Source organism: Lissotriton helveticus, chromosome 5_1 (assembly GCF_964261635.1).
Source record: "Lissotriton helveticus chromosome 5_1, aLisHel1.1, whole genome shotgun sequence".
In the NCBI taxonomy this organism is placed as follows: Eukaryota; Metazoa; Chordata; class Amphibia; order Caudata; family Salamandridae; genus Lissotriton; species Lissotriton helveticus.
The window spans coordinates 415,063,401-415,075,719 of NC_136065.1; positions in this window are offsets into that span (position 1 = coordinate 415,063,401).

Below are 12,319 nucleotides of genomic sequence, written 5' to 3' on the forward strand. Positions count from 1 at the left end.
GCCAATCCGCAAAATCCGCCCATGCTTAGTCATCAGTAATGTCATGAGTGAAGTCACTGACCATGTCATTAATGATGCACTTTTTGTGATGTTCCAGTGGCGCAGAAGGCTGAGTGATATTTATCAGGCAGGACTAAGCCACTTTTTGTGGCGTAATCCTGCCTGATAAATATCAGTCCCTTTAACGCAGTGTCCTGCGTTAAAGGGGTGTGCAATGGGTGTTGCTGGGGGCATTCCCAGCAGCATCCATGGACTTGAGTAATTTATAGCATCCTCAAAGTCAGTCTTTCAAAAATTCCGAAGTATAGGACATGATAATCCAAATCCAAATGTTTCTCAAGAAAAGTCATAAACCGTGTCCGTGGGTCAAATCTGTCCAAACGCCGATATTCCGAACGATTGAAAATGACTTTTCTTGAGAAACATTTGGATTTGGATTATCATGTCCTATACTTAGGAATTTTTTGAAAGACTGAATTTGAGGATGCTATAAATTACTCAAGTCTGCCCGAATTGTGTGGGTAAAATTGATTCCTAGTCACTTTGAATAAGAATGTACTTACGTCTCGTCTAACATTTGGAAGAAATATCTAGTTATATGCCAACAGGATACCGACATAACTTGAAGGAAATAAGAACGCCCTGAAGAAGTTCTGTTGTACAGAACGAAACGCGTCGGCTGGCTGTGGTACATACACTTATGGAAAATAAAAGCATTTGAATATACACCAAGATTCAGCGCTTCAATAAGGACTCTACGTGATATGATTTGATTGGACTTGTTGTGCAAGTGGTGCTGTGCCAAACTTTGGAATATTCTCCACTACTCTCTACTACTCACTCTCTACTACTCCACTACTCTCTAATACTCACTCTCTACTACTCATTCTCTACTACTCATTCTCTACTACTCTAGTACTCTCTACTACTCTCGCTCTACTACTCACTCCCTACTACTCACTATCTACTACTCACTCTCTACTACTCTCTACTCTCTACTACTCACTCTCTACTACTCTGTCTCTACTACTCACTCTTTACTACTCACTCTCTACTACTCTCTACTACTCACTCTCCACTTCTCACTCTCTACTACTCTCTACTACTCACTCTCCACTATTCTCTCTCTACTACTCTCTACTACTCACTCTCTACTACTCACTCTACTACTCACCCTCTACTACTCTCTACTACTCACTCTCTACTACGCTCTCTCTACTACTCTCTACTACTCACTCTCTACTACTCATTCTACTACTCACTGTCTACTACTCTCTACTACTCACTCTCTACTACTCTCTCTCTACTACTCTCTACTACTCACTCTACTACTCACTCTCTACTACTCTCTACTATTCTCTCTCTCTGCTACTCACTCTCTACTACTCACTCTCTACTGCTCTCTACTACTCATTCTCTACTACTCACTCTCTGCTACTCTCTACTACTCACTACTACTCACTCTCTACTGCTCTCCACTACTCACTCTACTACTTACTCTCTACTACTCTCTACTACTCACTCTCTACTACTCACTCTCTACTACTCACTCTACTACTCACTCTCTGCTACTCTCTCTACTGCTCTCTACTACTCTCTACTACTCACTCTCTACTCTCTATTACTCACTCTCTACTCTCTACCTCTCTACCTCTCTCTTCTAGTCTCTACCTCTCTACCTCTACCTCTCTACCTCTACCTCTCTAGCTCTACCTCTCTCTACACGCACACATATACACACATATATATATGCATATGCATTTATATATATGTATGTGTGTGTATATATACATACATATATAAACATATATAATCTGCATATCTATATAAATACAAATATAAATGCATGCATACATATACATATATGCATACATATGCATGTTATTTACACGAAAGTTTGAAAAACACTAATAAAAGCAAAGCTAAAAAGCCACATCATTACAAACAGAATGGCTTTAACTTAAACGAGGCCGAGATCTATTGCATTTTCAATGCTTGTTTACTTTGGTTCCATTAAGAAGGCATTCAGATGTGTCACACATTTGCCATAAATTCTGAATATTAGCACTCTAGTTGCTCATTAGATCACTGTAGTAAAGCTACTGCTCACCAGGGAAGTCTGCTGCTGGTATTCAAAGTGCATGTTTCAGTCTGCATGTCAGAATAGTTTTAATGAAATAGAAGAGAATTTGAGAAGTCACTCAAAATGTGCCCCAATTTTTCTTTCTGAAGCACTAATCATAATTTCTATGACAAAATGACCCCCCTCATTTTGTTCCTTTTTAAATTAAATGTTTTCAGACTTACCACTTAAATCCAATCAAGATGGCTTATGGTGTGCCATACTTTTGTCATAAGTAAGACTGTTAGCGCTCTAGTTGTTCTTTAGAACACTCTGGGACATTCTGTCATTGGGCTATACTTGGGCTACATCTGGGTGATATTTGGGCTACATTTAGGCTCTTTTGTCTCTGGTGGCCATCTTGGGAGACTGCATGTCAGAATTTTTTAATGAAAGAGAAGAGGATTTGAGAAGTCACTCAAAATGTGCCCTAATTTTTCTTTCTGCAGCACTAATCATACTTTCTATGGCAAAATATACCCCCTCATTTTGTTCCTTTTTAAATTAAATGTTTTAAGAGTTACCACTTTATTCCAATCAAGATGGCTTCTGGTGTGACATACTTTTGTCATAAGTAAGACTGTTAGCGCTCTAGTTGTTCTTTAAAAAACTCTGGGACATTCTGTCATTGGGCTATACTTGGGCTGCATCTGGGTGATATTTGGGCTACATTTGGGCTCTTTTGTCTCTGGTGGCCATCTTGGGAGACTGCATGTCAGAATTTTTTAATGAAATAGAAGAGGATTTGAGAAGTCACTCAAAATGTACCCTAATTTTTCTTTCTGCAGCACTAATCATACTTTCTATGGCAAAATATACCCCCTCATTTTGTTCCTTTTTAAATTAAATGTTTTAAGAGTTACCACTTTATTCCAATCAAGATGGCTTCAGGTGTGCCATACCTTTGTAATAAGTAGGACTGTTAGCGCTCTAGTTGTTCTTTAGAACACTCTAGGAGGCTGCAGTAGAACACAAAGGAATCAACTGATAATCGCTGTCCTTGTTGGATGTACATGTTTTACTGAGAATGTCAGACTTCATTCTCACATGACTGACAAAGATAATGTGAATTTACAGAAAATATGCTTTCAGTTTAGCTTATAGATCCCCTTCCAAACCACTGTGGGAAAAGCATTAGATAATAGTTTTCTTTCAAACATGATTCATGATATCCCAGCAGAAGGCTTTTTCACATGGTAAAATCACCTTAGAACACACCACCATTCCTAAAATGAGTATGGTACCATCAACAAATGGTTTATAATGTAACTAAACTCCTAAAACCTTTTATTAACCGCAATGCTTTTTAATGAGGTGCTATCATGTATTTGGTCCCAAGATGGCTGCCAACACTTCTTGGATGAAGTACTGACAGCCAATCAGATCTCACGATGAGATGTGTGGTTAGGCTCCGCCCAGATATATATATTTATTTCCTTTTAATTTTCTCAGGAACTACTGGAGGGATTTACACCATTTAAGCAGAAGCGTGATCTGAGAATCAGACTCTACCATTTTTCCAAATTTCTAATAATTACGTTCAGCCGTTTGGGCTGTAGCCGTGTCTAATCGTCCTATGGAAAATACCATGGGGAAAACACGTTTTGGGACCCCCCCCCCTTTTTTCTCAGCCCCCACTTGACGAATCCCCCCAAAACTTTCAGGAAAGGAGCGTAGCGTAGCGGGCCATCTTCTTTGAGAAAACCGGCGCCAAAGTTATTCCCAATAGAAGGTTGCGGATTTCCTATGGAAACTGGGTCCTAACTATATATACCTACTGGCAGCCAGAAGGTAATATATATATAGCAGCACATATCAACAAGTCCAGTCAATAAAATGGCAAGCACACAGGTATCCAGTTTCAAAATCATTTATTACAAACCCCCTTTACCCTCGACAGACGCATTTCGCAGTAAAAGCTTCGTCAGTGTCAGTTTGTACATAGGAATGATCGCCATTTTAACCCCACCGGACATTTCATTTTCCAACAACATAGAAGATGGTAAATCTAAGTGAAAGTGGTGGCCATTTTGAAGTGTAGTGTTTTACATATACTGCATTGGTTATCATGGTGAATATAAAGTGCTCTAGTGCAAATTTAAAAACATTAACAGCAACAAACATTTCATTATTGCCGTTCACACACCATTTCATTGAATTAGTCAAGTTATAAGAACCAAATCAGAAAATATACTCAAATATAAGTTTTTCCTAGCTCTTGTTTTTGTTATGAGGGGGTGTATCCCCTAGGTATACTTTTTTAAGTTATCGGGACTTCATAACTTGTTGATTATTTTAAGTGGTTCTCTCGCCCTGTATGGGCTTGAATCCAACTAGTACTTTCATAACTTGCAATGTCACATTGTTGGAGTTTCTAAGTATAGTCTTGGTGGTGTATTTTTCTATTTTCCAGAGTAGACCCATTGGAGAACATTTTTTCTCAACTAAAGGTGCACCCACTTCTCATCATTGTTAAGACCCCACGGTGTCATTGTTTTGAGGTCGATGATGTACCTAGATTCCGCGATGCGGAGTGCCTTTTCCCTGTCCCCACCTCATTCTAAACGCTTGACTTGGTCTATGCAATAAAAACTAAGGAGATCCCTATTGCTTCGGTGATATTCGGCAAAATGACGAGCTACCGGATAAGATTTATCCTTATTCACGATAGCTCTCATGTGTTCCAGGATCCTCAGTTTTGTGGGGTTAATAGTACTGCCTATGTAACGTTTCTTACACGGGCACTCTAAACAGTAGACCGTATAGTCGGAGTTACAGTTGAGATGTTTAGTGATTTTCCTATTCTGTTTTCCTTCTCCCGTTCTTCCTGGATATTCTTTGACTTTTTTACTATACTTACAGGCTTTGCAGCGAAGGCATGGAAAGAACCCCTTTATACTGTTTATGGCCGGGGATTCAATGAGAGGAGAGAAATGGCTGTGGATTAGATGGTCTGATAAGGACTGGCATCGTCGATAGGTTATCATCGGCCTATCTGACAAGCGTTTTTTCAAGATGTAGTCCGTATGTAGGATATGCCAGTTTTTCTTGAAAGTGTGGACTAGATCACCTGATTTGATATTAAAGGTGGTGATCATTCTTACTTGGTCATTATTTGTCTGCGCCTCTTTCACCACTAGGAGATCCCTCCTATTGATTACTGATGCTTTCACAGCTTCCTGTTTTAGGAAGTTGTTGGAATAGCCCCTAGCTAGGAATCTATTGCTTGCATCATTTTTTGCATTTTGAAAATCTTTCTCTGCTGAACAATTTCTTTTAAGGAGTAGATATTCACCATATGGTACGTTCTTGATAAGACTCCTAGGATGGTGGCTTGCCGCGTGTAACACGGCATTGCCCGCTGTCGGCTTTCTATAGAGTCGAGTTTGGAGACTATCATTCTCCACAAATACCTCCAGATCAAGATAACATACGCTTTTTTCACTGATGGTACTGGTGAATCTTAGATTAAGATCATTATTGTTTAGGGTGGCGATGTATTCCTCCGCCGAGGTTCGATCACCACGCCACACAATAAAAAGATCATCTATGTATCTTGTCCACATCAAGATCCTTTCACTCCACATTTCATTAGTATCACCCAGGCCTCGGGCCTCTCCCACCAGCCCACGAACAAGTTCGCGTAGCTGGGGGAGAAGCACGAGCCCATAGAAGTGCCCCTTATTTGTTTATACAGTTGGCCGGAAAAAAGGAAGAAATTGTTATACAAACAGAATCTCATCATGCCTAATAACATACCACTGTGTGTCTGAAATTTATCAGGTTTCCTATCCAGGAACCACTTGGTCGCTCTCAGTCCACTTTCGTGATCAAGACACGTATATAAATTGACAACATCTAGTGTTATTAGAAGCATGTTTTGTTCCCATGAGATACTGTCCATTATGCGAAGGAAGTCTTGTGTGTCCCTCACATATGTAGGTAGGTCCTTCACAATAGGGGCAAGATAAGAATCAATGAAGCGGGAAGTGTTTTCTAAAAGGCTGCCGATTGCCGATACAATCGGCCTCCCTGGTGGTCTTTTGGCATTCTTGTGAATCTTTGGCAAGTGATAGAAGGTGGGCAACACTGGTGATTCACATTGGAGAAAAGTATATTCATCTGTACTGAGCATACCTTCTTCTTTCCATTCGTTCAGTAATGTCTGATACTCTATGATGCTCTTTACATATTGTTCTTTCTTTACAGTGATATAGCACTCAGTGTCTTTTAATTGACTTAGTGCTTCTTTTTCGTTTTCTACACCTCTCTTGCCTCTTTCTGTACCTCTTACCTCTTTCTGCACATCTCTTGCCTCTTCCTGCACCTCTTTTGCCTCCATCTGTACCTCTCTTGGCTTTCTACTCTACTCTTGCTTTTTTTCTGCACATCTCTTACGTCTTTCTGCACTTCTCTTGCCTCTTTCTGCACCTCTCTTGCCTCCTTCTGCACCTCACTCTCTTCTTTCTGTACCTCTCTTGCTTCTTTCTGCACCTCTCTTGCTTCTTTCTGCGCTTCTATTTCTTCTTCCTGGACCTCTCTTGCTTCTTTCTGCGCTTCTATTGCTTCTTTCTGCACCTTTCTTCCTTTTTATGCATTTTTCTTGCCGCTTTCGGTACCTTTTTTTCTCTTTCTGGACCTTTCTTGTCTCTTTCTGCACCTCTGGGGCCTCTTTCTGTACCTCTCTTTTCTCTTTCTACACCTCTCTTGCCTCTTTCTGCACTTCACTTGCCTCTTTCTGCACCTTTCTTCCTCTTTCTGCACCCCACTTTCTTATTTTTGCAACTCTCTTGCTCATTTCTGCACCTCTCTTGCTTCTTTCATCACTTCGCCTGCTTCTTTCTGTACATTTCTTCCTCTTTTTGGACCTTTCTGGCTTTCTTCTGCACTACACGTCCCTAAAACCTATGGTTTTTTCAGTGAATTTCAAAGGTTTTTTAAATGGTTATTTCTAACTAAAACATCCCTGAAACCTATGGTTTTTTCAACATATATATATATATATATATATATAGATATATATTGTTGCTCCATTCTTCACGCATTTCCACAGGCACAAAGAAAAGCACTCTCCTGGGCGAGTCCAAACGATTTTATTGCGGACTCACGGCAACCAGACGCGTTTCGGCAGTCGACTTTCTCGATGGTGATGCGGCGTGCATGAAACGGCCCTCTTTTATGTCTATTACTTTGCTTGACATGGAGAACGGCATTGCCAAGCAGGAGCCATTGAAGAAGGGATAGACTCCCGAAACCGGTCTGGCTGTACACGAACAGATGGTGACTGTTCTCTCTGCGTCTCCTGTTGCAGCTGCTCCTTAAAGAAATGGATCCAAATTTTACCATTCTTGTGGCTTCTTCCACTGAGGGCAAAACTCTTTGTTTGAATATTTTGCGGCTGAGCCCAGTCGCGGAAGCAAAGCCCGCCGCTTGCTGCGGACCCGTGATTGCGCCCAACGGTGCGATCAGTACACGGGGGAGTGGTGTCCAGAAGCAGCTGACCACAGACAAGAGGACACCCAGAGTCACAGGCTCACCAGCCCACATGGGTTTTAATCGTAATTTTATTAACTGCCACAATGATGAACTCACACGAGGAACATGGTGTATGCACTACAGGACCCAGAAGGCCATTTCATCTGACCACGCCCTTGAAGGCAGGCTTTAATATCACGAGTGCATACTGCATCATCATTGCCAAGCAGGAGCCATTGAAGAAGGGATAGACTCCCGAAACCGGTCTGGCTGTACACGAATAGATGGTGACTGTTCTCTCTGCGTCTCCTGTTGCAGCTGCTCCTTAAAGAAATGGATCCAAATTTTACCATTCTTGTGGCTTCTTCCACTGAGGGCAAAACTCTTTGTTTGAATATTTTGCGGCTGAGCCCAGTCGCGGAAGCAAAGCCCGCCGCTTGCTGCGGACCCGTGATTGCGCCCAACGGTGCGATCAGTACACGGGGGAGTGGTGTCCAGAAGCAGCTGACCACAGACAAGAGGACACCCAGAGTCACAGGCTCACCAGCCCACATGGGTTTTAATCGTAATTTTATTAACTGCCACAATGATGAACTCACATGAGGAACATGGTGTATGCACTACAGGACCCAGAAGGCCATTTCATCTGACCACGCCCTTGAAGGCAGGCTTTAATATCACGAGTGCATACTGCATCATCATTGCCAAGCAGGAGCCATTGAAGAAGGGATAGACTCCCGAAACCGGTCTGGCTGTACACGAACAGATGGTGACTGTTCTCTCTGCGTCTCCTGTTGCAGCTGCTCCTTAAAGAAATGGATCCAAATTTTACCATTCTTGTGGCTTCTTCCACTGAGGGCAAAACTCTTTGTTTGAATATTTTGTGGCTGAGCCCAGTCGCGGAAGCAAAGCCCGCCGCTTGCTGCGGACCCGTGATTGCGCCCAACGGTGCGATCAGTACACGGGGGAGTGGTGTCCAGAAGCAGCTGACCACAGACAAGAGGACACCCAGAGTCACAGGCTCACCAGCCCACATGGGTTTTAATCGTAATTTTATTAACTGCCACAATGATGAACTCACACGAGGAACATGGTGTATGCACTACAGGACCCAGAAGGCCATTTCATCTGACCACGCCCTTGAAGGCAGGCTTTAATATCACGAGTGCATACTGCATCATCATTGCCAAGCAGGAGCCATTGAAGAAGGGATAGACTCCCGAAACCGGTCTGGCTGTACAGGAACAGATGGTGACTGTTCTCTCTGTATCTCCTGTTGCAGCTGCTCCTTAAAGAAATGGATCCAAATTTTACCATTCTTGTGGCTTCTTCCACTGAGGGCAAAACTCTTTGTTTGAATATTTTGCGGCTGAGCCCAGTCGCGGAAGCAAAGCCCGCCGCTTGCTGCGGACCCGTGATTGCGCCCAACAGTGCGATCAGTACACGGGGGAGTGGTGTCCAGAAGCAGCTGACCACAGACAAGAGGACACCCAGAGTCACAGGCTCACCAGCCCACATGGGTTTTAATCGTAATTTTATTAACTGCCACAATGATGAACTCACACGAGGAACATGGTGTATGCACTACAGGACCCAGAAGGCCATTTCATCTGACCACGCCCTTGAAGGCAGGCTTTAATATCACGAGTGCATACTGCATCATCATTGCCAAGCAGGAGCCATTGAAGAAGGGATAGACTCCCGAAACCGGTCTGGCTGTACAGGAACAGATGGTGACTGTTCTCTCTGCATCTCCTGTTGCAGCTGCTCCTTAAAGAAATGGATCCAAATTTTACCATTCTTGTGGCTTCTTCCACTGAGGGCAAAACTCTTTGTTTGAATATTTTGCGGCTGAGCCCAGTCGCGGAAGCAAAGCCCGCCGCTTGCTGCGGACCCGTGATTGCGCCCAACAGTGCGATCAGTACACGGGGGAGTGGTGTCCAGAAGCAGCTGACCACAGACAAGAGGACACCCAGAGTCACAGGCTCACCAGCCCACATGGGTTTTAATCGTAATTTTATTAACTGCCACAATGATGAACTCACAGGAGGAACATGGTGTATGCACTACAGGACCCAGAAGGCCATTTCATCTGACCACGCCCTTGAAGGCAGGCTTTAATATCACGAGTGCATACTGCATCATCATTGCCAAGCAGGAGCCATTGAAGAAGGGATAGACTCCTGAAACCTCTCTGGCTGTACACGAACAGATGGTGACTGTTCTCTCTGCGTCTCCTGTTGCAGCTGCTCCTTAAAGAAATGGATCCAAATTTTACCATTCTTGTGGCTTCTTCCACTGAGGGCAAAACTCTTTGTTTGAATATTTTGCGGCTGAGCCCAGTCGCGGAAGCAAAGCCCGCCGCTTGCTGCGGACCCGTGATTGCGCCCAACGGTGCGATCAGTACACGGGGGAGTGGTGTCCAGAAGCAGCTGACCACAGACAAGAGGACACCCAGAGTCACAGGCTCACCAGCCCACATGGGTTTTAATCGTAATTTTATTAACTGCCACAATGATGAACTCACACGAGGAACATGGTGTATGCACTACAGGACCCAGAAGGCCATTTCATCTGACCACGCCCTTGAAGGCAGGCTTTAATATCACCAGTGCATACTGCATCATCATTGCCAAGCAGGAGCCATTGAAGAAGGGATAGACTCCCGAAACCGGTCTGGCTGTACACGAACAGATGGTGACTGTTCTCTCTGCGTCTCCTGTTGCAGCTGCTCCTTAAAGATATGGATCCAAATTTTACCATTCTTGTGGCTTCTTCCACTGAGGGCAAAACTCTTTGTTTGAATATTTTGCGGCTGAGCCCAGTCGCGGAAGCAAAGCCCGCCGCTTGCTGCGGCCCCGTGATTGCGCCCAACGGTGCGATCAGTACACGGGGGAGTGGTGTCCAGAAGCAGCTGACCACAGACAAGAGGACACCCAGAGTCACAGGCTCACCAGCCCACATGGGTTTTAATCGTAATTTTATTAACTGCCACAATGATGAACTCACACGAGGAACAAGGGCCCAGATGTAGGTAAAATAGATTTACCGATTTTAAATTACCGAATCATACCGATTCGGTAATTAAAAATCGGTAAATCTAAGGGGTTGAGATGTAGGAACATCCAGATGTTCCTGCTACCGAATCGGTAAAAATCGGTATTTACCGATTCGGTAAATACCGACCGGTAATGGCCCATTCATTCCTATGGGCTTTGAAGCCCATAGGAATGAATGGGGCATTACCGGTCGGTATTTACCGAATCGGTAAATACCGATTTTGACAAGGGTGCAGGGGGTGTCACTTTGACACCCTCTAGCACCCCCAAAAAAGATTCGGGGGCCATGTTGCAGGCATACCTGCCCTAAGGGCAGGTCTGCCTGTCATATGGCACAGGTGTGCATGCACACATGTGCATGCACACCGGAATCGGTTTTTTACCATGAAGTTGGATTTCATGGTAAAATACCGATTCTGTAAGGCTTGTGGGACTCAGAAGAGTCCCACCTACATCACAATAATACCGAATAGGTATAAATACCGAATCGGTATTTTACAGATTCGGTAAATTTACCGATCGGTAAATTTACCGAATCTGTAAAATAATGTGTCCCTACATACCGATTACTGAATACCGGTCGGAAACGGCCGAAAATACCGATTTTCGGCCGTTACCGACCGACCTACATCGGGCCCATGGTGTATGCACTACAGGACCCAGAAGGCCATTTCATCTGACCACGCCCTTGAAGGCAGGCTTTAATATCACGAGTGCATACTGCATCATCATTGCCAAGCAGGAGCCTTTGAAGAAGGGATAGACTCCCGAAACCGGTCTGGCTGTACACAGATGGTGACTGTTCTCTCTGCGTCTCCTGTTGCAGCTGCTCCTTAAAGAAATGGATCCAAATTTTACCATTCTTGTGGCTTCTTCCACTGAGGGCAAAACTCTTTGTTTGAATATTTTGCGGCTGAGCCCAGTCGCGGAAGCAAAGCCCGCCGCTTGCTGCGGACCCGTGAATGCGCCCAACGGTGCGATCAGTACACGGGGGAGTGGTGTCCAGAAGCAGCTGACCACAGACAAGAGGACACCCAGAGTCACAGGCTCACCAGCCCACATGGGTTTTAATCGTAATTTTATTAACTGCCACAATGATGAACTCACACGAGGAACATGGTGTATGCACTACAGGACCCAGAAGGCCATTTCATCTGACCACGCCCTTGAAGGCAGGCTTTAATATCACGAGTGCATACTGCATCATCATTGCCAAGCAGGAGCCATTGAAGAAGGGATAGACTCCCGAAACCTGTCTGGCTGTACACGAACAGATGGTGACTGTTCTCTCTGCGTCTCCTGTTGCAGCTGCTCCTTAAAGAAATGGATCCAAATTTTACCATTCTTGTGGCTTCTTCCACTGAGGGCAAAACTCTTTGTTTGAATATTTTGCGGCTGAGCCCAGTTGCGGAAGCAAAGCCCGCCGCTTGCTGCGGACCCGTGATTGCGCCCAATGGTGCGATCAGTACACGGGGGAGTGGTGTCCAGAAGCAGCTGACCACAGACAAGAGGACACCCAGAGTCACAGGCTCACCAGCCCACATGGGTTTTAATCGTAATTTTATTAACTGCCACAATGATGAACTCACACGAGGAACATGGTGTATGCACTACAGGACCCAGAAGGCCATTTCATCTGACCACGCCCTTGAAGGCAGGCTTT